The sequence below is a fragment of the Juglans regia genome, chromosome 10 (assembly GCF_001411555.2).
Source record: "Juglans regia cultivar Chandler chromosome 10, Walnut 2.0, whole genome shotgun sequence".
Lineage (NCBI taxonomy): Eukaryota > Viridiplantae > Streptophyta > Magnoliopsida > Fagales > Juglandaceae > Juglans > Juglans regia.
This window is the reverse complement of record NC_049910.1, coordinates 35,057,242-35,085,032: the sequence shown is the minus strand read 5'-3', so window position 1 is coordinate 35,085,032 and position 27,791 is coordinate 35,057,242. Positions and strand designations below refer to the sequence as shown.

At 35.6% G+C, this 27,791-nt stretch overlaps 1 pseudogene; it reads right to left on the bottom strand.

The window, feature by feature from the left end:
- Positions 1-759: 759 nt before the first annotated feature.
- LOC109004079 lies at positions 760-17,308 on the bottom strand (annotated as a pseudogene).
- Positions 17,309-27,791: the final 10,483 nt, after the last annotated feature.

Here is a 27,791-nt window from a genome sequence, read left to right as displayed (position 1 = left end):
TATTATGCAGATAATAATTGAGGGTATTTAGTGACATATCCAATTAATTTCCTTTAAAGAACATAACAGAAAAATGGGTGTTGGCATTCGTTTATGTCGGCATTCGGTGAGGGAAGTTTGTAGGCTTTGGGCAAGTCCATGGGGTTGGAAGAGAATGGCTCTGGGCGTTCGTGGTCGTCGGCGTTTGGTGAGGGAAGAAAGCTGGCTTTGGGCAAATCCGTGGGCTTGAAAGAGAAAGGGGGGATGTTCGTGGGTTGGAAGAGGGTGGATCTGGGCGGCATCCTATGTTTTTCTGTTCAAGACAAGTTTCCTAGGAGGTCTGTGACAACATTTTATTAGTGGCTGTTTTTTAGGCATATTATCGGAATAGCCTGTTAGAGACTTTCTCATAACTCAAACCCCCTCCTGCTGCTTGATGTATTCGCTTTTTCTGTACACTTAAAACCAGAAAATAAGTCCAAAATCTACAAGTTGGACCGAGCCTTGCACATCAAACTGATGACAGTTCAAAAAACTAGCACCGGATGAACTGAAAATCAATGCGATAAAAGAGAGAATTAAAAGGCAACAAGACGCCTCAAGTATTTACATCAAGATGATCATATCACTCGACCATGTAGGTGGATCCCTTAGGCCTCGTTTGTTTTCGCAGATGAGATAAGATAAGTTGAAACTAAATTAAAAAGTTAAATATTATTAAAATATATATTTTTTTAATATTATTTTTATTTTGAGATTTGAAATAGTTAAATTGTTTATTTTATTATGTATGAGAATTTGAAAAAGTTCTAATGATGAGATGATATGAGTTGAGAAGTTTTCTAAAAACAAACGAGGCCTAAGAGTTGAAAATCAGACCGGTGGGGCGCTGTTCCTTGGATTTGCCGGCTGTTTGATTCGGGGACCGCTGGTTTTGTCTCTAGCTGTGAGGCAAGGAGCGCACACAAACACGGTGATTTCTTGCTTCGGTTGTGTAACTGCCCCGCACCTTAACCACCAATATAATTTCTGTGTTTCTGTTGTGTTCATACCAACAATCTTGGGGGACACCATCAACAAACTCTTTAGTTTGGAATTCATTATGATGAACTGACACCTCTGCAATATGATTGGGTCTGATTATGCCAGCTGCTGGAGTGACCTGGTCAAACACAAGATCAATAATAAGCAAAATTTAAATTACATCCAGCAGAATACCTGAAATCTCTGAAGCCTCATGAGGATATTAGTAGCTGAAAAATTTACGGTATATTACTATTTTGTACACACAACCAGACCAGACAAAGGCACAACGTTAGAATCAACCAAAATGGAACGCCACTCAAGTTTATAGAAATGACAGTGATGTAATAACCAGCCCGCAGATGCTATTAACTTCGACCAACATAACATTACAGTATCGTCAGCTCAGCAGTCTCTGGTCTAACATAAATTGACATCAAGAAGAAGTGCATATCTCAAATGCCCAAGGCAGACAGATACAGCCACCTAAATTGTAGATCGACTTCCCCACTAATAGTATAGGAGTAACTATTCAAGGAAAAATAAGTCACCTGAAGCCATCGTGGAAAGCCAAAGGAACCTCTTGGATGATGATCTGATGCTTGTCCATCCCCCGTGATGAAAGATAGGCGTTCACAAATTATTTCAAAGAAAGCATCATTTTTCCCGGACTTGTTTGTAATATGCAAAATAGACGTGTCCTGATTTTGAAGGATTATATTGTTTGAACTGACAATAGTTTCTGGAATTTTGTGAAGCTCTTCATGCATATATCTAATTTTTTCATTTGACCCAAGAATTGCACCAAGCTCTTGCCTCCTTATTGAATCGTCAGCTCGAGCAATATCAACATTAAATATGCACCGCACAGGCTTGTGATCGCTATCTATCGCATCCATGCAAGCCTCGTACCTATTAAACAAGAAATTTCAAATTGTAAAATTCTGAAGAAAAGTTAAGATGAAACAAACTTATCTATGTTGACGTGTCTATATAATTTTATCAACCAACACACATCAATCCATGCAGAGAGAGTAGTAGAGCCAGTGCAGAAATCAAATCGCACCAACTAAAATAGTTAACACGCACCGTAACTTTATACAAAAATCTTAAAGATGACCCTTTTTATTTACCATCTTGATCACATTACCCTCCTACACATTTTCTTCACCCATAACGATTTAGCTGCCATCTACTCCCCATGAAATATGCTAATCAATTAGCTAAACAAGTCCAGTCAGATAGAATGTGATAAGCACAAAACGCTTGTGAAAATAGCATCAAACATGACCTTGACAATATACAAGTTCCAGCAAGTTTTTTGAGGCATCACATACAAAATGATTGTAGGTGACAGGTGAACAGGAAAACTCACCTCACTATTGAAGAGACCACAGGGCACGCTAAGCTGCAACCAGACGACAAAGTTGAGCGGCTATCACGATATAAAACTCTGTCACACCAGGCAGGGATGCGCTTCTTCTCACCAGAATCATACCCTATAGACAATTCACAGGAACTTCAGAACCCTTTGAGCAACCTTTATAAAAAGGACAAACTAAGAGATGAGCTCCATACATCAATCTCCAATTTTTTTTCCTTTTCAGGTCAAGATGTACTTACAAGGGAGGGGGGGATGGTGTGGGAAGCCCAACTAACCCACAATTAATTGTTTTTTTTGGGGGGGTAAGCATCTACTATGTATCAGCACTAAAAGTAATTTAAGTATAAAAGAAATGCTTTTATAGTTTATACAGGGGACAATTGCTTCGAGTCATACACATCAAGCAATTGTAAATAATTAAAATCAGCTCAATTGGCATGTGTAGTTAGAACCAATAAATCAATGAAGCCTATTTTTCCTTTTTGAATTTTCTTTTTCACGCCCTGGCAAATAAGATTAATCTAAAAATTCAGATTTATATATGCGATTAAACCAACCTGATAAACCAGCTTTATGCCTTTCAAACTTGTATGTGGGTGGAAATGTAATAACTGCTTCGCGCATCCCTTGGAAGACATTACCAGCTTCCATTTCTGTCAGGAGCTGATCCCTTTCTCTAAGCCTATCAAAGCATCTTTGAGAAATAATGTCCCGTGCTTCATCATAAGTGATACCATCAAGCCGATAATTAAAATCACCAAGAAATATGACCAAGTCTGCCTCAGATAACTCAGGCATCCCTTCAGCAGGTTGCTCACCAATAACCTGTAGAGGAATCATGCTTTATCATATATTGGAATACAATCAACTTATACAAGTAAAGACTAGCAATGAAAATGGCGGCTTTCCCAATCGATACAATTACATACATTTGTACCACGGAGCATTTGAACAGCAGCAGCAGAAGCAACTGCAACAGAAAGGACCAATGGCAAGCCAGAACTATAAACAGGCCAAAATAAATAGATTGAGAACGCAAGGAAGCAAAACGAGAACAGGTACAACACCGTACCGGCGGCAGCATTGAAAATATTAGTTGATCGGCAAAATGTCATTGTTCGATATACATGATCAAAATCTGCATTTCGCTGATTAACTGCTTCTAAATGAGCAGCAAAGTGACAGTTGACAAAGCAAAATATCCGGTCATACACTCTTAGCCTCAAACCAACAGCTCCCTGCTCAGACAATGTTTAGCGAATCAGTGTTAGGAGTAACCAACAATGACATAAAGTCGATATAATATAAGTATTATAAAGAACGAGAAATGTAAGTTAAACAAAAAAACCTAGAGAACATGATTGCAAACATTTCGAATTGTTTTAAGAGCAGAAGAAAGAAGTATGTTTATTAAAATGATAACACAACTTTCTGGTTTTTTATAGGTAAAAAAAAGAGAGAGAAATTTGTGTTAATCTCCTCATTACAGAATTTTAATTTGACCACATAATCGGTAAGGCATGAAGCTAAAGATTATAGATGAAATATAGATGTCATCATTTAACCCTCATCTTTTTTTTCCCGCCATTTTCTTTCTAGTATTGTTATCCTCAGGCTTGAGGGTACTTGTTTTTTTTTTTCACCCTCTTGTGGTTGGTACCAAAGGAAGTGTGGGGAGAAAACATTTTTTTAACATAAACGATAGTAAAGCTAAACGTACTCATTACCAACTTTTTATGAGTAAAATTAATTTTGTTAATGACGGAAAGGGATATTATCCTGGTCAATATCAAACAGTAAACTGGTAGCACTGGCCAGAACAGCTACCTTATTACCAATTGCACGCCCAAAGCCACATGGAACTGCTGCAGCATCAACATCACCAACATGAGCTCTAAGACTATTTCTAACCCTGAAATACAACACTTCAATTATCAAAGATGAGAAAGTCGACCCGGTTAAAGGCCTTACATAAGATTAAAGAGAAAGAAAGAGAATCAAGATATATATTTACATCATGGAGGAACAGAACATCACATGAAATTTAATTTAGCCATTGTTTCCTATTTCATTTCAGGACACAGATAGCAGACCACCAGAAATGAGGGAAGACTATTAAAAATTGGCCTAATTACTACCCAGTGTAAAGGAAAACATAGTTAGCATGATCAACTCATTTCTAATACCATTCTACAATAAACCACTGAACTAAATCAGACAAAACTCCCATGACATTTGAAAGGAGCTTAATTTGTGAATCTTGGAGAATGCATCAGAGCTCAAACAAGACAAACCTTCCCATGAATTAATACTCACCACACAGAGATGAGCAAGCCAGCCAGCTGCCTAGAACCAACATGTTCAAATGTCGATCCTTCATCCAATGTTTTACCAATCATATCCAGCCACCATTGCCCAACAGTACTCCCTGCAAGTCCTACCTACAGTTGACAGGGGAAAAATATTAAAGAGGTGATAAAATCCAACCAAAAAAGGTCATTAAAATCAGAAAATGGTTACATAAGGGAAAAGAAAGAAGAATTTGAAGAAAAAATCTTGGGTAATGAGGGAGCTAACCATTAATTCTACTTCTATTTCTCCCTTTCTCTTTTACACAGTAGATTCCACCCACTTTGTTGCATATATGATATATCTTTCTCTCTTTTTCTTTTTTTTTTCACAAAAACAAAAAAAAAAACACACAATAAAAAAAAGTATTACTTCAACTATAAAAAGACACTAATTAATCAATGATTCACCTTAGCATAATTATGAAAAAATATATATCAAGACTTTATCTTCCATGAAATATAAGATATAATGCCTTCTATCACAGAATAACAACATAATCTGTCCAAATTCCAGATTATAATGCCTCTCAACAAAGCGTGAATCTCTAATATGTCAACAGCATTCCCCATCTATTTCCCTCGCTTTTAGCCTGAACATGTTTTTTTATTTTATAAATAAAAAAAAAATGTTAAAGTTCTCTAAGGATTTCTAAAGCTTCTCCAGAGATATCAAAATAGCCAAAAATTGACAATTATCAACTTATTTATATGAAATAAATGTATTTCTTTCATCCTGGAAAATGTTTTTCTTCTTGACCCAAGCTTTTCAAGGATAACTTTTGACAGCAGGACGCTTTTAATATAAAGGCATTTAAGAGTATAATTCCAAACTCCAACAATGTGGCTTAAAATCAATGGAGTCGACTATAAGCATCTGAAATCTCTTATTTTCTTCCAAATGTCAAGCTTCGCAATTGGTTAAGTAGCATTATTGTCAACTTAAAGGAAAAAGGGCTCAACATAGAAAATAGAAGAAAAACTTACAGTCTCTTTAGCAGCAGATAGTGCAAGGACACCAGCACCCATTTCAACTTCTTGCAACCCAACAACAACAATCCCAACATCTTTGGCCCTACAACCCAGCCAGGATATAAGTGAGTCATGAGATGCTCTTCCCTGTCCAACATTCCATGTGCCAGACAACATTTTCACATCTTCCATCCTTGTGTATAGAAATTCTTTGCCAGCCAATTCTGATCGCAATATGCTGTCAAGAGGTCCTGGAGATGTGATGTTCCATCCACGTATACCACCGTGATTAGCCAAGGTAAAAACATAACCAGCTCCAACAGTAATTTCTATCACAGGGCTGTTGTGAGCCACCCACCCTCCAAGCATATTACCGCCAAGGTCCAGTATCTGGACAGTTCCACTTGCATAACCAACCCATACTCGTGGACCAAATGTACATAAACATTGAACAGCAAAAGGGTGATACTGAAACTCTTGTATTCGATTACCATTGCCATCCCACTGCACAAGTAGGCCACTTGTATTCCCAGTCCAAATCATCCCATCTATAGTCAACACCAGTGCTTCAGTTCTTCGATTGTCATCTCCAAAGGCCCCCTTTGTAGCAAATCGACGAACAGCATCTGCTGCCCCCATTATAGCATTACGTGAGCGCTGAAAGAAACCAAAGGAACCCTGCATTTTCTCCTTCCAATTTGAGGCATATTCAATTGAAAAATCCTGAAATGATGAAGAGTCCACTCGGTTCTCAATCTGACCATCCGTATTGAACACTCTCAGTAACTCCCTTGTGCGAGCATCCCTGCAAAATCAAAACCAGCAAAATATACTAAATCCTAGATACTTATTAAAAAAATATTAAATCCGTAGAAAGAAAAAACTTAGAGAAAGAGAAAAAGATGAACCCAATGCAATGCATGGAAACAATATTAGAAAAAAGATTATTAAGCGTTCATCTTTAGTCATCTATGTATTTCCCATCATTCCATGCACATATAGAACCACAAAATAAGTAGGAATCACTCTGGCATACAGGGTTATAGCTGAAATTGGAAATTGCACATTTGGCTTACTAGAATCCAAACTTTTCCACCTACTAAGAGCATTATTTCCTCATCATCTTTAAAAGCCACGAATGAACAAACAAGATCAAAGTTAATAGATAAGAAAATTGATAGGCTTCTACTCCAGCATATTTGTGTCAGGTAACTAGAAATCAAACTCAAATCCTCTTCATGGCTAATCCCAAAATCACCAGTTAAATTTGAATACCAACGGGAGAGATCTAAACAAAGAATATTGGCAGCAGTACAATATGCTAATTTCGAGAAGAAAAAAACTTTTTGCAAGCCTTATTTTAACACACCAGTGATGTGGAGGATGTGAAAACCTGCCACATCAACTAACAAATAGTATTTTGACTTTTTATATAGTTGTAATGGATTCCACAACAAGTGGTGTGTTACACTCTAGGCTTATACATAGCAGAACTCAACTTGAAATACATGAACAATGCTGAAGATTAAAACATACCACAGACCAAATGACAGATAACCAGCACTCCACACTTTTGCTCTAGAGTTATCAGCCAGCAGATACTTAACATCTGATGTTAATATGTTACTGAAACCATTCACAGAGAGTTGGCTCCGCAAGTCAATGCAAGACCTCTCCACTAATAGAGTAGCCATGTGCCTCTCTTTGCTTGTTAGAGAGAGAGATTTTTCAATACTTTCCCATGGCCATATTCTAATAACACCACCTTCCGAACCAGACCACAGATCCCCTGAACAAAAGTAATACAAAGTGAGGAAGTAGAAAGTGCATCGATGAATTCCAGCAATCCAAAGCCTTGAAAAAGTTGACTGGATGGAACATCTCAAATTACACAAAGCAAAAGAGGTAAAGTCATAACTAGTACATCGAAAAAGTTTCGTTTTTTTTTTTTTTTTGAAAAGAGGCAATTGGTAACCTCTAGCTCAGTGAAGACTGTTTGAACATACCTTCAAATTCAAAGTGTTCCCTAATATGACATTCTCCTTCAATCTTTCCCCATTCAATAGCTTATAGCATGTTGAGGCTCTGGTTCCTGATATAATTTCCCAATGCCTTGTATAGTGATAAGGTCCCAGGCCCTGATAGTTACTCTATGGCATTTTTCTCAAGTTTGTGAGATATGGAGGACAAAGATATATTTGGGTGATTTCTGATTCTGAGGAACTTGGATGTAGCGAAAGAAGTTTTATGAACATTTTCAATGATTTCCATGCAAAAGGAAAATTTAAAAGAAGTCTTCACACAACTTTCATTGGTCTCATTCCCAATAAAGGCTTTGACATCAAAGTTTTTTTTTTTATCGGTAAACAAAATTTTATTGATCATAAGAATAGGCAAAAGCCTAGATATACGGAAACAAGAAATTCAAGGAAACTCATTCCATTGAAATCAATTACAACCGACCAATTAAGTAAAGTACTGAAAAAAAGTTTCCTAAGCTCTTCCATTGATCGCTCTCAATCTTTGAAGCTTTTGTTATTCCTTTCCCTCCAAATGCACCACCATAAGCATATTGGGACCATCTTCCATATTGATGCAATCGAGGCTTCTTTCATTCTTGCTATACCATAGACTTCTGGATAAGCTTCCTTCAGTATCCTATCGCCACACTATATGACATGCCAAAATCTGATTTTGAATCCGTCACCCACCTTAAAGCAGGTATTTCTAAAGTATGTATCTCATCCTCTTCTTATGCGCTTCCAAAGACTCACCCCATATGGCCCACTTACTTCATTTGAACACCAACCTCCCCATGCTTCACCGTACTTCAATTCTATGATATTTCTCCACAAGGTCCCCCATTCTTGATGCTATCTCCACAACTATTTACCCAATAAAGCCTTGTTAAAAACCTGGAAATTCCTGATACCTAGACCTCCTTCTAAGATGGGAGATCATATTGTGGCCCATTTTACCAAGTGAAACTTTTTTTTTTTATAGATAATAGGAGAATTTTTTTTTATAGATAATAAGAGAATTTATTCCAAATAAATAGGCAAAGCTCAAGTACACAGGATGTATACAAGTAAGTACACCTAATACAAGCTAAAGCAAAACATTACAAATATTCCCATCCCTTACAAGGTTCTTCACCCAAAAACTTAATAGTACTAAAGAAAAAATCCTTGAATTCCCCCATAGAATGTTAGCAATCTTCGAAACACCTTCCATTTCTCTCTAACCATAAGCACCAAAATAAACACAAGGGGATCATCCTCCATATTGCTGCACTGCCTCCACATCCCCCTAAACCTAGCCAACTAGCCAAAAAGTCCACCACACGCAAAGGCATCACCCAAACAATGCCTACCCTTGCAAAAATCTCATTCCACAGCTTCGTCACCACCTCACAGTGAAGGAAAAAATGGTTAACAGATTCACCATCTTTTTTACACATAAAACACCAATCAATTACAAATAAACCTCTTTACCTCAAATTATCCGTGGTTAATATTTTCTCAAGAGACACCAGCCAACAAAAAAATGCGACTTTACTGGGTACCCTTGCTATCCAGATACATTTCCAAGGGTATACTTTATCACCATGACTATTTAACACCTTATAGAAAGATCTCACTGAGAATATGGAATTATAATCATGCACCCACAACAGCCTATCCTACCTATTCTGGTCGATTTCCGTATCATATAATTTTACAAAGAAATCAGCAGCTTCACACACTTCCCAGTCCTATAAATCTCTGGTAAATTTCACATTCCAATGCAACATATTATTACAAAACTGATAAGAGTCAGCCACTGCTGCCCCTTTGTTTCTAGCAATCCTAAAATGATTAGGATAAACATATTTAAGAGCTGAATACCCGCACCAATTATCATACCAGAAATAAATATTTGTCCCATCCCCCAATTTGAAATTAATGTTTTTGACAAAATCCCCCCATACCAACCGAATGGACTTCCACAAACCCACCCCTTTTACTTCATTAGTATACCAATTCCCCCACATTTTCCCATATTTAACATCCACAATCTGCCTCCATAATGCATTACTCTCGTTGTTGTACCTCCAAAGCCACTTCCCAAGAAGAGCTTTATTGAAAAGTTTTAAATTCCGCACTCCCAATCCTCCACATGACACCGGGATACAAACATTGTTCCAACTCACCCAATAAAATTTTCTTTCCTCCCCATTACCGTCCCATAAGAAATTCCAAAAAATCCTCTCAATTCTTGTAGCTACCCCTAGGTAAAGGAAAGAGGGAGAGGAAATATGTAGGTAAATTAGGCAATGTACTTTTAATCAATGTGACTCTGCCCTCTTTTGACAAATAAAGCTTTTTCCAACCTGCTAACCTTCTCTTAATCTTCTCAATACCCCATCCCAAATAGCAACTAATTAGTGAGAAGCACCCAAAGGTAACCCAAGATATTTCATAGGTAATGAAGCTACCTTACATCCCAAAATATTGGCCAGATCCAAAATTTTTGTGACTGTACCCATTGGAACAATTTCAGACTTAGTTAAATTAATTCTAATCCCGGAGACAGCTTCAAAACATAACAATAAGGCTCTTAAAGCTCGAAGATGATCCTGGTTGGTATCACTGAAAATTAAAGTATCATTTGCAAAGAGTAAATGTGAAACAATAATGCTGCCCTGTGAAACATCACCTACCATGAAACCCGACACAAAGCCCCATTCCACAGCCGATTCAATCATACGACTCAAGGGGTCCATAACTAAGACAAATAGGAAAAGAGATAAAGGGTCTATTTGCCTCAAACCATGGGAGCTGTTAAAAAATCCAACCAGAGAGCCATTCACCGATATGGAAAATCTGGCCGTCGAAATGCAATGTTTTATCCACGAGCACCATTTCTCCCCAAAACCAAATCTCCCAAACAAGTAGAGTAAAAAATCCCAATTGACATGGTCAAAAGCCTTTTCCATGTCCAATTTTACTAAAATACCGGATTGCCCCATCTTTTTTCTACTTTCCAAACACTCATGAGCAATTGAGATCGAATCAAGAATTCGTCTTCCCCTCGCAAATGAATTTTGAGATTTTGTTATAATCTTATCCACAACCACACTTAGGAGGTTAGCTAACACCTTTGCGATGATCTTATACACCCCATTTACCGAGCTAATAGGGTGAAAATCCTTCATTTCTACAGCACTTGCCTTTTTAGGGATGAGAGCAATGAAAGTGGTATTAAAACTCTTCTCAAGTTTCAGGAAGGAATGAAATTCTTCAAAGACTTTCATAATATCATCATTCACAATATCCCAACATGCTTGAAAAAATGCCACGGAAAAACCGTCCGGGCCCGAAGCCTTATCCTTAGACATGCCTCTAACCACATCAAGAACTTCATCTTCCTCAAAGGATCTCTCTAACCAATATGCAGTAAGATGATCAATGGTTTCGAAAGCCAGACCATCTAACTTAGGTCTCCCTGAAAATTCTTCCCGAAAAAGCTTCTCATAAAAATTCACAATATGATCTTCAATCTCCTGCTTGTCACAAATCACATTATCTCCTACATGAAGAACTTCAATGGAATTATTTCTTCGATGAGGGCTGTAGAAGTAGAACTAATGCCTATCGAAGCTCCATTAGAGACTAGCTCAACCCAACCCACATAATTACAGCTCCATAAACTATGAACCACCGATTGGTTGAAACCTTTAATTTAGTTTCTTGAAAACAAATAAGTTTAGCCTTCCACTGCCTAATCATATTTTTCACTCAGAAACGTTTTCTATAATCGTTCAACCTTTGAACATTCCGAGAAATGATCTTAGGCTTCATGAGAAACTATTGACAGCCCTCTCTTTGCCCTTTTCTCTAAAGGCACTCCCATCCCTAGATTTGTAATTAATTGTACATTCCAGTCTTTTTAGCTCCCTCTCCTTTTTAGCAGCAGATCTAGCCAGAGCAGGATGTCTAGCCTCAATAGCAATAAGTAGAGCTCTAAACTGCTCTTCAAATCCCTCACAAGAAATGCCAACACAATACCAAGTGAAACTTAAATTCATCATTCATCCACCACATAAAAATTCTCGTTGAAGTTTCTCCATGCGTTGAACCACCTTGGCAGGAAGTGGGAATAATTATAAGAAATAAGTCGGCAAGTTGGATAGGGTACTTTTAATTAAAGTGACCCTACCACCTTTGAATAGGTACATCCTTCCAACTAGCTAGTTTCTGCTCCATTTTCTCTAATACATCATTGATCATACCAAATTGATTTCGATATGAATGGTGCACCCAAGGGGGAGGGCCAAGATATTTCATCGGCAAATGAGATATCTTGCATTCCAAGATGGAAGCCATGCTCTCCACATTAGTAACATCTCAAACCGGAACTACTTTTGATTTGGTCAAGTTCACCTTCAATCCCAAAGTAGCTTCAAAGCAAAGAAGAATAGCCCTTAAAGCTTGAATATGATCATGTTTGGTCCCACAAAATATTAGTGCCGTCGGCAAATAATAGGTGAGATATAATTGGCTCCTCCACTGGAAATCCATAAAGGAAGTCGCCCTCCACAACTCGTGAGATCATCTTGCTAAAGGCTTCCATTACAAAACAAATAGTAATGGAGAAAGAGGATTGCCTTGTCTTAGGCACCATGAGCTCTTAAAGAATTCCATGGGTGTGTCGTTCACCCAAGATAAAGAAACAAGCAGTTAAAATACAATGATTGATCCATGAACACCATTTCGAACCAAAGCCACATCGCTCGAGCATGTAAAGCAAAAAGCTCCAATTGACTTAGTCAGCTTTTTCCACGTCTAGTTTGCACAAAAGTCCCAGCTCACCCGGCTGAGTCTATTAGCCAAACATTTGTTGGCAATAAGTACTGAGTCAAGAATTTACCTACATCTAACAATGGCATGTTGAGGCTTGGATATTAACTTCTTCACCGCCAAGCTCAATCTATTCACCAAAACCTTCAACATGATCTTGTACATCCCACTCACCAAGCTAATGGGTCAACAATCTTTTACCTCTAACGCGCTGGTTTTTTTGGGAATGAGAGCAATGAAAGTTGCATTGAGGCTATTTTCAAACCTTCAATTTTCATGAAATTCATGAAAGACTCCCATAATGCCATCTTTAATCACTTCCCAACAAGTTTAAAAAAAAAGCCATAGAGAAGCCATCCGAAACTGGACTTTTGTCACTCACCATACTTTTTACTGCTTTCTGGATCTCCATCTCTTTGAAGGGCTGCTCAAGTCGTGCTACTTCTTGCGACTCGAGATCATCAAAGGTAAGTCCTAATTTCGGTCTTCAAGAAAATTCTTCCAAAAGCAATTGCTCATAGTATTTTACAATGTGATCCGTGATCGTTGGTTGATTTGAAGTAGCCACCCCATCCACCAACAATGTCTTGATGGCATTGTTCCTTCCTATGCGAATTTGCCATCCAGTAGAAAAATTTGGTGCATTTGTTCCCCTCCTTTAGCCATAAGGCTCTCGATTTTTGTCTCCAAGATATGTCCTCCAATAAAGAAGCCCTTTCAAATTCTACAGACACTTGGACTTTACGAGCTCTCTCCTCTTCAGATAGTTCCCTAACCTCCTCCACACCCTCCAATCCCTTGAATTCTTCAAACAGAGCATGTTTTTGGCCTTCCACATTGCCAAACACCTGTTCATTCCAAGCCTTCATATCTTTCTTCAAAGCATTCAATTTACTTGTCATGACATAGCTTGGGTTTCCATAAAGTTGGTATAAAGACCACCACTGCCAGACTCTCTCAATAAAACCCTCTGATTTCAACCACATATTTTCAAACTTAAAGTACCTTGGGCCTCCTGGAATACCTCCACTTCAAGGAGGATGGGAAAAGGGTCAACAAATCCTAGAGAGTCTTCTGAATAAGAATCAAGTAGTGTGCTTCCCATTCAGGTGGATACTAAGACCCCATCAAGCCTTGACCAAGAAGAGTGTTCTCGGCTATTCAACCAAGGGTAGGAGCCACCTGCAAGGGGAAGATCTAGTAAATCTTGTTTAGAGATGAAGTTAGAGAATTCTACCATTGCCGAATTTAAACTAGAGCCACCCGATCTTTTACTCGAAAACCGAGTGACGTTAAAGTCACCATCAATAAACCAAGGTAGGTCCCATATGATGTTTACACCACCCAACTCATCCCCTAACAACTTTTTTGCATGATCTATATTAGGACCATAAACACCTGCAAAGGCCCATTGAAATCCATCCACAACACTCTTAAATGAACAAGCTACCATAAAGTCCCCCACACAATCTTCTATCTTCTCCATTGGATGGCAAATGAAGCCACCCCACTTGACTACATCCCCACAAACTTCTAACTATATTTCATAAGATGAGTACCAATTTCGTTTCTTGTAAACATACAATGTCTACTTTCTATTGTTGAAGCTGGTTTCTGATTCTGAGGGCATTTTTTCCATCTCATTCAGCTCCCTTACGTTCCATGAAATGATTTTTGGCTTCAAAAAACTACTTTTGTTGACCTTCCCTTCGGTCTTGCACGACCTGAACTCCTCTCTCTAGCTTCGTAATTAACTGGCCAGTTGAGTCTTTTTAGTTCTCTAGCTCTTTTCTTTGCTGAGCTGAGCTAATTTTTTGAGTTTGTTTGACCAGCCTCTATGGCTGTAAGAAGAGCTATGGATCGGTCCTCGAAGCCATCACAGATTGTCCCTACACAATGTTGGATCTCCTTTGCTTTGTGCAGTACCCATTCTAACACGTGGATGTTGTTGTTTCTACTTGGGTGTATAGAATTCAGAGGAAGGACTTCATCCCAGGTTTCTTCTTCACTGTCTGTGAAGCTCATCTGGGATACATTCTCCAGATCAGACCTCGGTCCTTGTCTGTATTCTCCCACAGCCCCATCAAAATTGTACACCACCATAGCCCCTAACACCCATGGTAGGTTTTCTGCCCCTGCTACATGCTTTTCACAGTGTCCTTCCTAAAGTCGAGCCCTTTTCAAACTCAACCCTCCTTCTTCAGTGTTTTGACACTGCCAAAGGTGTCTCGGTATTGTTAACGCTGTCATTTCCGTTTATTTCCACTGCCGGAATATCTTTTCTGCGTTGGAGGCATGTTTTACAGCTATATCGCCTGTAGCCAGCGTTACCGCCGTCAAAGCATCCACCAGAGTGCCAGCCACTTTATCACCATGTTTCGGAAATGGTTTCTGTGCAGTCCCCTCCCCGAGAGTCATCGGCGCCGAGGCATTTTTCATGATTCCGGACTGGTTTCGAAATGTGCAAACCCCGTGTGTGATCCGCCAGCTCCATATCTTATAAGAAAAAGGCTGAAAATGGTGTTGGAGAAAATTATTTCGAAGTTTCAAAATGCGTTTAAACAGCAAAGGCAAAGTCAAGATTGAATTTCCAATGCTAATTAATGTCTCAACAGCAAACTTAGATCTGAACTTTAGAGTGATGTTTGCTTTGAATATTGGATATAGAGAAGGTGTATGATAGAGTTAAGTGGGGTTTCCTATTGAATATGCTGAGGAGCTGTGGCTTTTGGGAGAAATTGTGTGATTGAATAGCTCATTGTATTTGGTTTGTTTCACGACATGTTGAACGACACTTCTATGAAATTTTTTTAATAGCTCCTGTGGCTTGAGATAGGAGACCCCAAGTCTCCTATGCTCTTCTTATTCATGGAGACTTCAAGTAAAATTCTCTCTTCTACTATGAATGGAGGATTTTTATCAGGTTTTTGTGAGGTTCACGAATAGAGATTGGCCTATCATTTCTGTTTGAGGAAATACTTTGATATTTTTTGAGAAAACCCCAATTACCTTCATTACTTGCACTGCTTATTATCATTGAAGTAATCAGGTGACAGGTCTATGATTTGACTATCCGAATTGCTCCCTGTGGGCACTATTTGGCTAGTTTGAAGCAATTGTACTTTTACAAGGGTGTTCAGACTATAACTAAAAGAAGGTTTTCAAATCTGCCAACATATTTCATGTCTCTCCTACCCTTTCCGATTGGCATAACTAACCACCTAGAAAAATTACAGCAGGATTTTCTGTGGGGTGGTATGAGTGTGGATGTTAAATTTTATCTGGTAAATTGGTCCAAGGTTTGTCTCCAATCTCTGAGGGTACTTTGGGGGGTCAAAATTTAATTCTATTCGACTGAGCTCTCTCTTGAGGAACTGGTTATGACACTATGCTTATGAGATAAGAGGCTTGGAAGGTAGGTGTGGAATTAAATATGGTACCTCGTTGGGAGGGTGGTGTTCCAAATGAAGTCAATGGATTGGCACAAGGTATGGTGTTGTGATCGGTCCCTTAAGCTAGCTTTCCCTAGATTATTCAAGATCGCATGATTTAAGGATGTTTTCACGGCAGATCATTTATAGCTTTCTAATGATTCTCATCAGTGGTGAGTTAATCTAGCCAGAACGGCACTCGATTGAAAGGTGGATCTCTTTACTTCATTTATTTACGCGGGTGTACTTCATCAAGCTGAGAGGGGTAGTGAAAGAGAAACTATGTAGGCCCCTTTCAAGAAAGGTGTGTTTATAGTAAGGTCTTTCTTTAATGAATTAATTAACTATATATTTCTCAGGGGAACGAGGTAAGAAAAAACAAGTTCGCTGGCAGGAACATTAATCAACCAGGGCACAGACATACCATAAGACGTGATGACAAATGAAAGAACGGGGCCGCGATGAGCCTGCCATGAGAAGCTTTCCTTGAATCGACTCCAGGATTCGCCATTGTGGTCAGATATCGTCGTCTTCCAGCACCTGATTCTCCCATCAATGTGCCCACTCCACACCACTCTGCTCCCCTCATCCCCGAGCAAACATGTGGTAGGCGAAGTCGAAGCAGACTCCCGAAACGGTGCTGTATACTCATCCCCAGTCTTCAGGTCTCCGACCCCTGGCTGGTACAAATCCTCGAAGTCCCAAATCCTAACCCCGCACTCACTCCCCGCCCACAACTGGGAGTCCGTAGCGGTGACAGTTCGCAAAAAGCTGGCAACCTGCGATTCTCTAAGCGGGTGAGGCCGGAGCTCCAAGCATGGCGGGCAACCCGGGTGCACGGCGGAGCGGACGGGTACTTTGAATATCCCGGTGCCACCGCCCTTGGCGACGAACTCGGGGAGGGAAGAGCCGTCATTTTGGGGGCCGGAGGCGTCGTTGGAGAGCTTGCGGTCGAGGCGCTTGGAGGTGGACTCAATAGACTTGGAAGACAGAACGTGGTATTGGATTTCGTCGTCCTCATCGTCGCCGTCGTCGTCGGAAGATTGGAAATAGCGATCAGAGATTCTGGGTGGCGGTGGAGAATTGCAAGAGGAAGAATAAGGAGTTGAAACGTCGTCGTCTAAGTCAATGAGCGGTCGATCCATTTACCGGAACTGAATCAGAATGCGAAGAAAGAAGAAAATTGGAAGGACTTGTTTGTTTGCAGGGGATCGAAGGAACGAAAGCAAGAAAGAAAGGCGATGAAATTGAGGAGGGTGTTTCTTTTTCTTTTCTATTTTTGATTGCGAGGAGGGTGCTGGATGTTTGTTTCTGTGTTTTGGGATTAGAAAGAAAAAAAAAAACAAAACAAAACAAACGTTGTCTGAAGTTCTGAAATATATTTATTAAAAAAAATATCACTATCAATCATATTAATATAATATAAATCATACTGTACATAAAATTTTTATTAATTATTTTATAAAAATACTTTCTATTTAAAATAAAATTGTATAAATATAGTAAAAATAATTATATATATCATTTTATATCGTTAATATATTATTTTTAAACTGAATATGTGTATATATATATATATGTAATATAATTTTAGTTGAGATCATTCCTGATTTTTTTATAATCTACATATTTACCAAAATTTAACAAGGACCATATATGCTAAGAGAAAATATATTTATAATTATGAATAGTATAATGATCGTATAATCATTTTAAAAAAATAATAAAATAAAAAATTTATATTAAAATATTAATTTTTAATAATAAATTTTATATTTTTTTAAATAATTACGTGATATTTATATATTTTACAATTATATATAAAATTATTCGTATACTAAAACCACGAAACCCAAGTACTATAGGTTTAACAACACATTGTTGATATTAAAAACGACAAAAAAAAAAAAAAAAGGAGTTATCGGGTGGCAGATCGTTGTCAAAAGATCACATTAGAATCTATATATCTCCTTCCATTATAAATGGCGCTATAATAGTGTCGAGAGTAATTTTCTTGTCTTTGTGTTTGATGAGCAGAAGAGAAATTACTTTTTCATTCTTGGGGTTTGTGTTTAATGGGTAAAATTGTCTCTTGAGGTTTTATAATGTGTTTGATGGGTAAAATTATCTATTTGTTCTTGCCGTTAGTGTTTGGTGGGCCACCTTTTTGTGAGATTCTAAAATATTTTTAGTTTGGTAGGCAAAATCTTCAAGGTTTTCATTTAGATTATTAGTGCCTCTTTTTTTTCATATTTTTCAAATTGTCTATTTTACCTTAATTAAATTGTATTACTTCTTAAATAAATTTAAAATTTTACCATTGGGATTTATTTCGAAGAATTTTAGGTAAATTTGGCCATCCTTTTGTGCTATAACATGCTTAAGACTAGGTTTAGGAACAGATATTTTTAAGAATAATACCATATGGTACGAGTTATTTAGAAATAAGACCATCTAATAAATTTTTTGTCCTAACATCTACAAATACTTGGTCCAATCACAAGGGTTAGCATACTAAAGAATGTCCAACTAACGTCCTATTTTTGTGTCTTTCTATTTTAAATTTTCATTACTTTGGTTCAAAACATTCAACTTTCTAGATCATCTTCATTTATACAAACAATGTAGACCTATGTATGAGTATTGCAATAAAAGAACACGATACATGAGTTAGAAATATCAATTCTATGAACAAAACAAATTTATCTCCATAAAACAAGTTAACTATCTTCACAATAGTCTGATCATGTGTGAAACAAATGCATACCCACAGCTAACAAACACTAAACTTTACAACAGTCGTATATGTGCCTCTTGACTTAACTTGTTCATAAACTATGTTTTGATTCACATATCTATATTTGGTTTGCTACATTTGCTACTATCGATTTAATAATTATTTTTTACAGTTGACAAAACTCTAAAACATTTTCGTATTATTTAGTTCATTATTATATTAATAATCATTATTTTTCCTCGATGAGTCTCATTCTTAAAGATTAATTCAAATTTATATGTATTTTAAAGATTATATTTTTCCATATAAAAAACACAACAACACTTTTACCTGGTCATACGTATCTTGCACAGTACGACTAACACATTACACAAGAGTTTAGCCCAAGATCACTGAGCAAGACCGACCTGATTAACCTATTGCTCAAAAATTTCGAGCATCGCAAGAAAATAAATCTGGATCGGGATTACCAAGAAAGTCCAGTCCGACAGATACATTGCTTGATAATTCTGAACATCGTTGGTTAGAATAACCAAGCAAGGCCATTTCAATCGACACATGAATTTGTAATCTTGAATATCACTAGAAAATAACTCTTGATCGGGATCAACCGAGCAAGTCTAGTTCGACAGATACACTAGTTGGTAATACCAAGTAGTGCAAGAATTCAACCCTTGTTCGGGATCACTGAGCAAGGCAAGTCTAACTGACACATTGCTTGAAAATTTCAAGCATTGTAAGAAAATAATCTTTGCTCAAAATCATTGAACAAATACAATTCAACACATTGCTCGAAAATTTCAAGCATCGCAAGAAAATAACCCTTGCTCGGGATCACCAAACAAGATCAGTCCAACTGATATATTGCTCAATTACACAATTTTCAACCAGGTATACATGCCTTGCACGTGGAATCTTTACTAGTATATATATATATATATATATATATATATATACACACGTGCATATATCTATATATAAACTAAAATTGAAGTATTTTGTCTATAATTATATGATATTTTATTTACAATAGAAAAATACAACTTTCGGAGTTTAAGACCTTAATCCGAAATCTTTAGCTAAAATGCGAGGTTGAAACTGGAATTGTTAATTAGGGTGTCATGAATCATTAGACTCTATTTTGCCAAAAACAAAACCCTATTTACTAGTCAATATAGATAACACATCTAACAAAATGTTTATTAGGGATGACGGGACACATCTAACAAAATGCTTATAGATAACCCTATTTGCAGCAATATGGATTGAAAATGAAGATGCAGATCAGTTGGGAGGACGGGACATGTGTGTCTTTAGTCATTTTGGTGGAAGTCATATAGTTCAATATTATTTTGGCTGCTATGATCCACTTCAGTATCCGTTGTTATTTCATTTTGGGGACACTGGTTGGCACCAAGGCATTAAAAGGATCAATAGAGGAAGTACATTAATATGTAATAAAATAACTCAATCAATAGATCCTCACCAATCAATATCAGCAGAAGAATTACTTACAAGAAAACAGCGAGGTTAGAGTGTAATATTAATCTTCTCATTTTGTACTTAATTTGTACACATCCAATTTTGTAATATTTCATTCCCCTTCAACTTTTGTAGCATTAAACAGAAAAATGAAGGATCCAATTGTTTCGTGCCGTGAATATTATTGCTATAAATTACAAATCAGAGAAAATGTCAGGATCAATTTTGTTGCTGACTGGTCGTCTATTGCAACAATACGTTGTTGATATGTATGTTAAGATCGAGACGTCAATATTAGATTATTTCCGTAGCAAACAACAACATATTCGATCTGAGTTGAAACTAACGCTTCTAATGTTGAAAAACGGATTATTCTGCCTTCGTCGTTTATTGGGAGTCCAATAGATATGCGAAAAAAATATATGGAAGTAATGGCTTTAGTTCAGCGTTATGGTAAATCAGACATTTTTTTAACAATGACATGCAATCCAAACTAGCAAGAAATTTCAAATGAATTACACATGCATGAGGAAAGTCAAAATCGGCCTGATTTGGTTGCTCGGATCTTTTGTGCAAAATTAGAAGAGTTAAAATATCGATTATTCAAACATCAGATATTTGGAAAAATCTCAGCATATGTTTATGTTATTGAGCACCAAATAAGAGGGCTTCCACATGCTCATTTTTTAATTATATTACAAAGAGATTGGAAACTCTATACTCCTGAATCTTTTGATGAGATTGTATCGGCAGAAATACCTGATAAAAATACGAATTTTCACTTACATAACACTGTTGTTAAGCATATGATGCATGAATCATGTGGAGTGTTGAATCCAACAAATGTTTGCATGAAAAAAAATGGTTATTGCAAAAGTCATTATCCAAAAAATTTTGCATCAAATACAACTGTTGGAAATGATTGCTTCTCAATATATAGGCGTTCTGACAATGGAATAACTGTCAAAGTGAGAGGTCATAATTTGGATAACCATTGGGTCGTTCCATATAATCCGTATTTGCTTGCAACATTTGACTATCACATTAACGTCGAGATTTGTTCTACTATAAAAGCAGTCAAATATCTTTATAAGTACATTTGTAAAGGGCATGATCATGTTGCTTTCAATTTGGTTTTTGAACAAAACAATCAACAAATTGATGAAATCCAACATTTCCAATCAGCCCGATGGATTGCTCCACCTGAAGCTATGTGGAGAATATATGGCTTCATTGTTAATGAAATGTACCCAGCGGTGTATAGCTTACATTTACATCTTGAGGATCAACACCAAGTAACTTTTCGAGCAAATGAAGACTTAATTAATATTTTAAACTCTGATCGGTCTGCAAAATCGATGTTAACATAATTTTTTGCATTAAATCGGATGGATGAGAATGCCAGGACATTGTTGTACAAAGAATTTCCAAAATCCTATGTTTGGAGCCAACAATACAAAGAGTAGACTTATCGAAAAAAGAAAACTGTTATAGGTCGAATTGTTACAGTAAATCCATTTGAATGTGAGAGGTATTATCTGCAGATATTGCTAAATCATGTAAGAGTACCTTTATCATTTGAAGATCTTAGGACAGTTGATGGTGTTGTGGCTCCAACTTTTCGTGAGGCAGCAACTATGCATGGTTTGCTATAGAGAGACAGTGGTTTAGAAGATTGTTTACATGAAGCATCTCTATATCAAATGCCGTCCAGTTTGAGATGACTATTTGCAACTATATTGGTTTATTGTAATCCAACCAATCCAATAGAGCTTTGGGAACGTTTTGAGCAAGATATGTAAGTTGATTTTAGGTAAATTGAAGATTCTATGTTGACTGTAAGAATGCAAGTTTTGCGTTCAATCTCTTTTACACTTGAATTAATGGGGAAAGACATTAATTCGTTTCATCTTCTTGATGACGACGTTTGTTTTGATGAAGACCAATTCGAATCTAGGAAAATCGATGATGAATTAACTGTTGAAATTCCATAAGAATATATTGCTACAGAAGTCCTTAATAGCGAACAACGACATGTCTATAATTCAGTTTTGAGAAATATTTTTTCAAACAGAACTGCTACATTCTTTGTTGATGGCCCTGGTGGGACAGGGAAGACATTCCTGTACAAGGCACTTCTCGCTGCAGTAAGATCAAGAAAATTAGTGGCACTTGCAACTAATTCATCTGGTGTTGCTGCATCTATCCTTCCTGGAGGTCGAACAGCATACTCGCGCTTTAAGATTCCACTAGATATTGATGAACATAACATATGTTGTGTCAGTAAACAAAGTGTCATTGCAACGCTACTACGTGTAGCAATGTTAATTATATGGGATGAGGCCCCTATGTCAAGAAAACAACACATCGAAGCATTAGATAAAATGTTACGAGACATTAATGATTCAGAGTTAACATTTGGTGGAAAAGATGTAGTTTTTTGTGGAGATTTTCGCCAGGTTTTACCTGTGGTTCGTAAAGGAACAAGACAATAACAGATTGATGCTAGTTTGGTTTCTTCCTATTTGTGGCCTACATTGATCAAACTTCGTTTAACTGAAAATACGAGAGCACGATTAGATCCAGTTTTTTCAGAATATGTGTTAGAATTAGGCAACGGAATGCCACCAATCACAGTTGACAAAACTATAAAAATTCCTAACGGCATACTTGTTCCTTATGAAGATGACTGTACTTCTTTGGATCATTTAATAGATGTTGTTTTCCAAGATATTCATGAATATTCAATAAATATTTCAGTTATGATGAATCGGGTCATATTAATACCGAAAAACAGTTGTGTTGATGAGATAAATACATTACTGATTCATAGGTTTCCTGGTGAGCTTAGGCGATATTATAGCTTTGATGAAGTAATAGATGCATCTAAACAATCATTTATGGATGATTTTTTAAATACTCTAACCCCAAATGGACTTCCTCGTCATGAATTGTTACTAAAGATAAATTGTCTCATCATGTTGTTTAGAAACATTAATCCTTCAGAAGGACTATGCAATGGAACACGTCTAATTTGTCGAGCTTTTGATCGAAATGTAATTGATGCAGAAATCACAGTTGGGCACCATAGCGGAAAAATAGTATTTATTCCAATGATCTCATTCTTGCCAAATCTTGATGAAAATAGTAGTTTCTCATTCAAACGAATCTAGTTCCCTATCAGATTAAGTTTTGCAATGACTATAAATAAGTCACAAGGGCAAACATTGGATTTTGTTGGAATATATTTACCTCAACCTATTTTCTCACATGGTCAATTGTATGTGGCTTTATCAAGGGCTAAGACTGCATCTATAGTAAGGGTTTTAATACGGCCAGTGTCGACTGAACGATCAGAAAATAATTGCACAAAAAATATTATGTATACGGAATTATTAAGATTAGCATGTTCAGATTAATGTTATATAGGTAATGATTCAATTGTATAATTTGAGTTTAACTACTTAAACAAAATTACGTATTTTATAGAATTCTCTTTTCTGTATGTTTAGTATTGTGTTCTTTGATTTATTGTGTTCTTTATTTCTCATTGTAATTTTTTTTAAATTTAGTATTGGGTTACTATACTTACACATTTAATATTTTTGTATGTGAACAACTTTAAAGATGCGGACAGTTTATACGTCGATAAAAGATATCATTCCAAGTACAAAGAATTGAAAAATCAAAATGATCGTGGCAGACAAGTCACCCAAACGAACAGGCCAACGCTCACCAGTGAAGTACCAAAGCCTAACATTGATTGATACAGAGGTATACTATTTATTTCTATCTATTGTCTTTTGTTTTTTTTTTGGTGTACTAACAACTGGTAAATGATTTTGTTATTTTTGCATCATATCTATTAAGTTTTGTATTTTTATTTTTTTACTACTGATTTGTAAAAAATCTTAAATATATTATTTTTTTAAATCCCAAAAAAAAATTAAAATAAACAAAATTATTATACTCAATTATTCATTACAATATTTTTTTTTGTAAATTATTCATTTCAATTTCTTATCCTATACAGGAAAATCAAGTGCAAGCAACAATGTTTAATAAAGATATAGACTCGCGAGATGATACTTTACATATTTTCCCGTCATATTATATCAGTAATGCATATGTAAGGCCACTGGATCCAAAGTATAGAATTGAAACACATGAATATCAATGGATCTTAAATTCCAAAATGATAATTGAGAAAGTTCCAAAGGATGAAGAACAATTGGAGCTACCAAAGTACCAACTCATTCCGTTCAATAAATTAGACGCTTACAAAGACTCAATTGCAGAAATAGGTAATTCACTCTTTATTTTAGAATATTTAATTATCAATATATTAAAAATTTAAATCTTATTTGTCATATGCCATAGCTGTTGCAATCCATATCAAGCCATGTAGAGAGATAACTTCAGTGCATGGACCAACAACTATTCAGGAAATATATGTCATTGATCAAAGGTAAAAATATTTTTTGGGTAGTTCACTCTTTTAAAATTATGTTTCTGTATTTATTTATTGCATATTCTGTTAATTCTTTTTTATTTCAATTTTTGTAACTTAAACCCCATATGTTTAACTATGCGGGGTCAATTTGTGCAAGATGAATGTAAAAAAATCTCAAAAATAATTGGGACAAAGCTAGTTATACTTAGAACAAGAATAAGAGTTGGTTCTTATAATGGTATTTTTAATAATTAACAATATTATATTTTCTTTTATATTGTATATGCTTGCATTAATCATGATCGCTATTTCCAATGAAAGATTGTCTCTTTCATCACGTCCGAAAAGTAAATTTATGATCAATCCCGTTCCTCCTGAGGCAACTTCATTGCAAGAGTGATAATCGTCAGAAATAAGTCATTATTTGTTTCATGCCACTTGAATATTAAAATTTTCATATTTTTATTTCTTATATTGCATTTGTTTTTATGAATTTTAAGGACGGTAATTAATGATTCATTACTTGAAAGTATTATTGCAATATGTTTGACATACCCGTCTACATCTCTATCTTCTGTAGGTATACGAGAAATAATAAAAAATTGTGATGTTGTTGAGTTGATCAAAATTTTACAATCCATAGCGGGAAAATCCTATTCTTTATAACAAATTCAAATATGTATACAATTAATTCATCTAAAAAATTATTTCTGATGTAATGTAAAAAGCAAAATTTTGGATAAAGGCGAAGATAATTGTGGTTGACTTGCGCCGAATATTTTTTTACATGTCATGTATTGGTTGTAATAAAAGAACTGGGTATGATTACAATGATAGCTTCCTTTGTTACCATTGCAAACACCAAAGTATTTCCCAACCACGGTATGTATCATTCAAATTTTTTGTTCTGTTTGATAATTTATGTGATAGATTTAATGTATAACTTTTATTGATTCTAACTTAAAATGATATTTCCATCAATTTTATAGTTGTCGAGCATATGTTCAACTCGATGATGGTACATGACGATTATCTGTTGTTATGTTTGGTGAAGTTGTAGAGGAAGCATTCGGTTGTTCAGCAGTTGAGCTTATGAATCATACTGGCGATGTATGTTTTCTTATTTTCTATTACATTTATTGTTGTGAGTAAAAAGTCCGTCTTATAATTTTTTACATATTTACTACATTATCCATAAGTACATTGAGGCTTATATTAAAAAAAACTATTAAAAGCAAATTATAACAAAAATTAATTAAATTGATTTTTATATACTTGTCTGTTATGCCAATTTTGTTTTTATTTATAACATGCATATCAATTTAATTAAGAACATTGCATTTAAAGATTTGTGTTAATTTACAAGACATCAGTTTCCAGCATATAGATTCTTTCAATTTTTATTAATCATGCAATGCTATTAAAAATTTCTTTTGCAGGAATATTTGCCATATATAGGAAATCTTGTAGCACAAGTTTCACATAAAGAGTGAATGATTGAACTTTTAGAAGATCCCAATCGACTCAACCAACAACAGCACAAGAATTTCAATGTCATTTCTATTGATGCAGTACAAGATGACACAAAATAATGGATAATAGTAAAAAATCAAATGACTCATATTTTGAACTGATGTTTTTGTCGGGTTTGTTGCTAAAACTATCGATGTTATAAATATGTGTTGGACTATGTTATATTTTGAACTAATGTTTTTGTTGGGTTTGTATTAAACTTATCGCAGACAACTTTGCTAAAACTATCAATGTTATAAATATGTGTTGGACTATGTTATATTTTAAAGTAATATTTTTATCTTCTAATCTATGCAAGTATGTAATTATTATACTCTACTTAACTATCATTGCCCTTAAATATTTGCTAGATTTCACATTTTTTTTATATGCCTTAATTTATTGATTGAAATAAACTTTTTTATGAAATATATACTATTTTTTAAAAATAATTATTTTACCAATGCACGTTATTCTGACCTAGTTTATTCTCTATTATATAAGTGGCTATCGAGCCGCTATAGTAATGAATAGTGAATTCTTATCCGTCCGTGTAAAACTTTTGTGTGACGTCCGTGTGTAGCACTTTACTACTTTTTATATTCTTTTGTGTCCGTTTAATTAATGTTCGTTTAGTCAAGTACATAGATGTATCAATATATTATTTTAATTATAAAAAAAATGGATAAATTGTGTCAGTATAAAATGTCAGTAATTTTAATGTTCCAACTACTTTGTGGTGTAAATTTGTTTATTTATCTTCTTTCAATCCAATAAGTGTCAGTATATCATTTAATTTATGAAGAAAATTGTTGGTCAGTACATATTTTAATTAAGAGCAAGAAATTCCTTTTATCAGAAATCTCTGCATACTTGTGTCAGTAAGAAAAAGAAATTATTGTGTCAATATCTTTCCACACTTGTGTCAACCGGTTGAATCAATGCATGCATATAGATATTGTAAAAAAAGTTGCCACAGAAGAAGGAAATATTAAAAAAATATTGTAAAAAATCAATCAAAATTTAAATAACAAATAAAAAATAAAAAAACCTTAAAATAATATTATAAATAAGTGGATATAAAAAATCTCCTGCCAGTTCATGGTTTTCTCTTATTCAGTCAAGTCTTCTGACAAGACAAATAATATTTGTCTGATACTCAAATTGCAATTCCCTACAAAATAAAATAAAATAAAATGTATGTCATAAATTTTTAATTTAAAAAAATACAACTGAGTGAATAAAAAAACTGAATAAAAAAACATGTGCCGAACCAAAAAATATATATACATGCTTGATTTCAAGACTTTTTCTCCCTATCTGGTTTGGAAGATTTCTCTTTTATCTATTGATTTGATGTCAGATTTGATTGATTTTACAATTTTTACTTAACTTGCCAGCAGTTTGATAGGTGATAGTACGCCTCCATAAGGGCCTGGGAAGAGAGGGAACATACTTTAAAAGATGGTGTTGTGTTCATCTTATGAGAGATTCTATTTTCATGTTGTGTTCTTTGTTTGGTTCTAGATATTGTTCCTCCCTACAGGTAATTTTCTGAAAAAATCCCTTCTGTGTTTTTTACTTCTCTAATCTTATACTCCATTTTTTTCTTTTACTGATTTTTAACA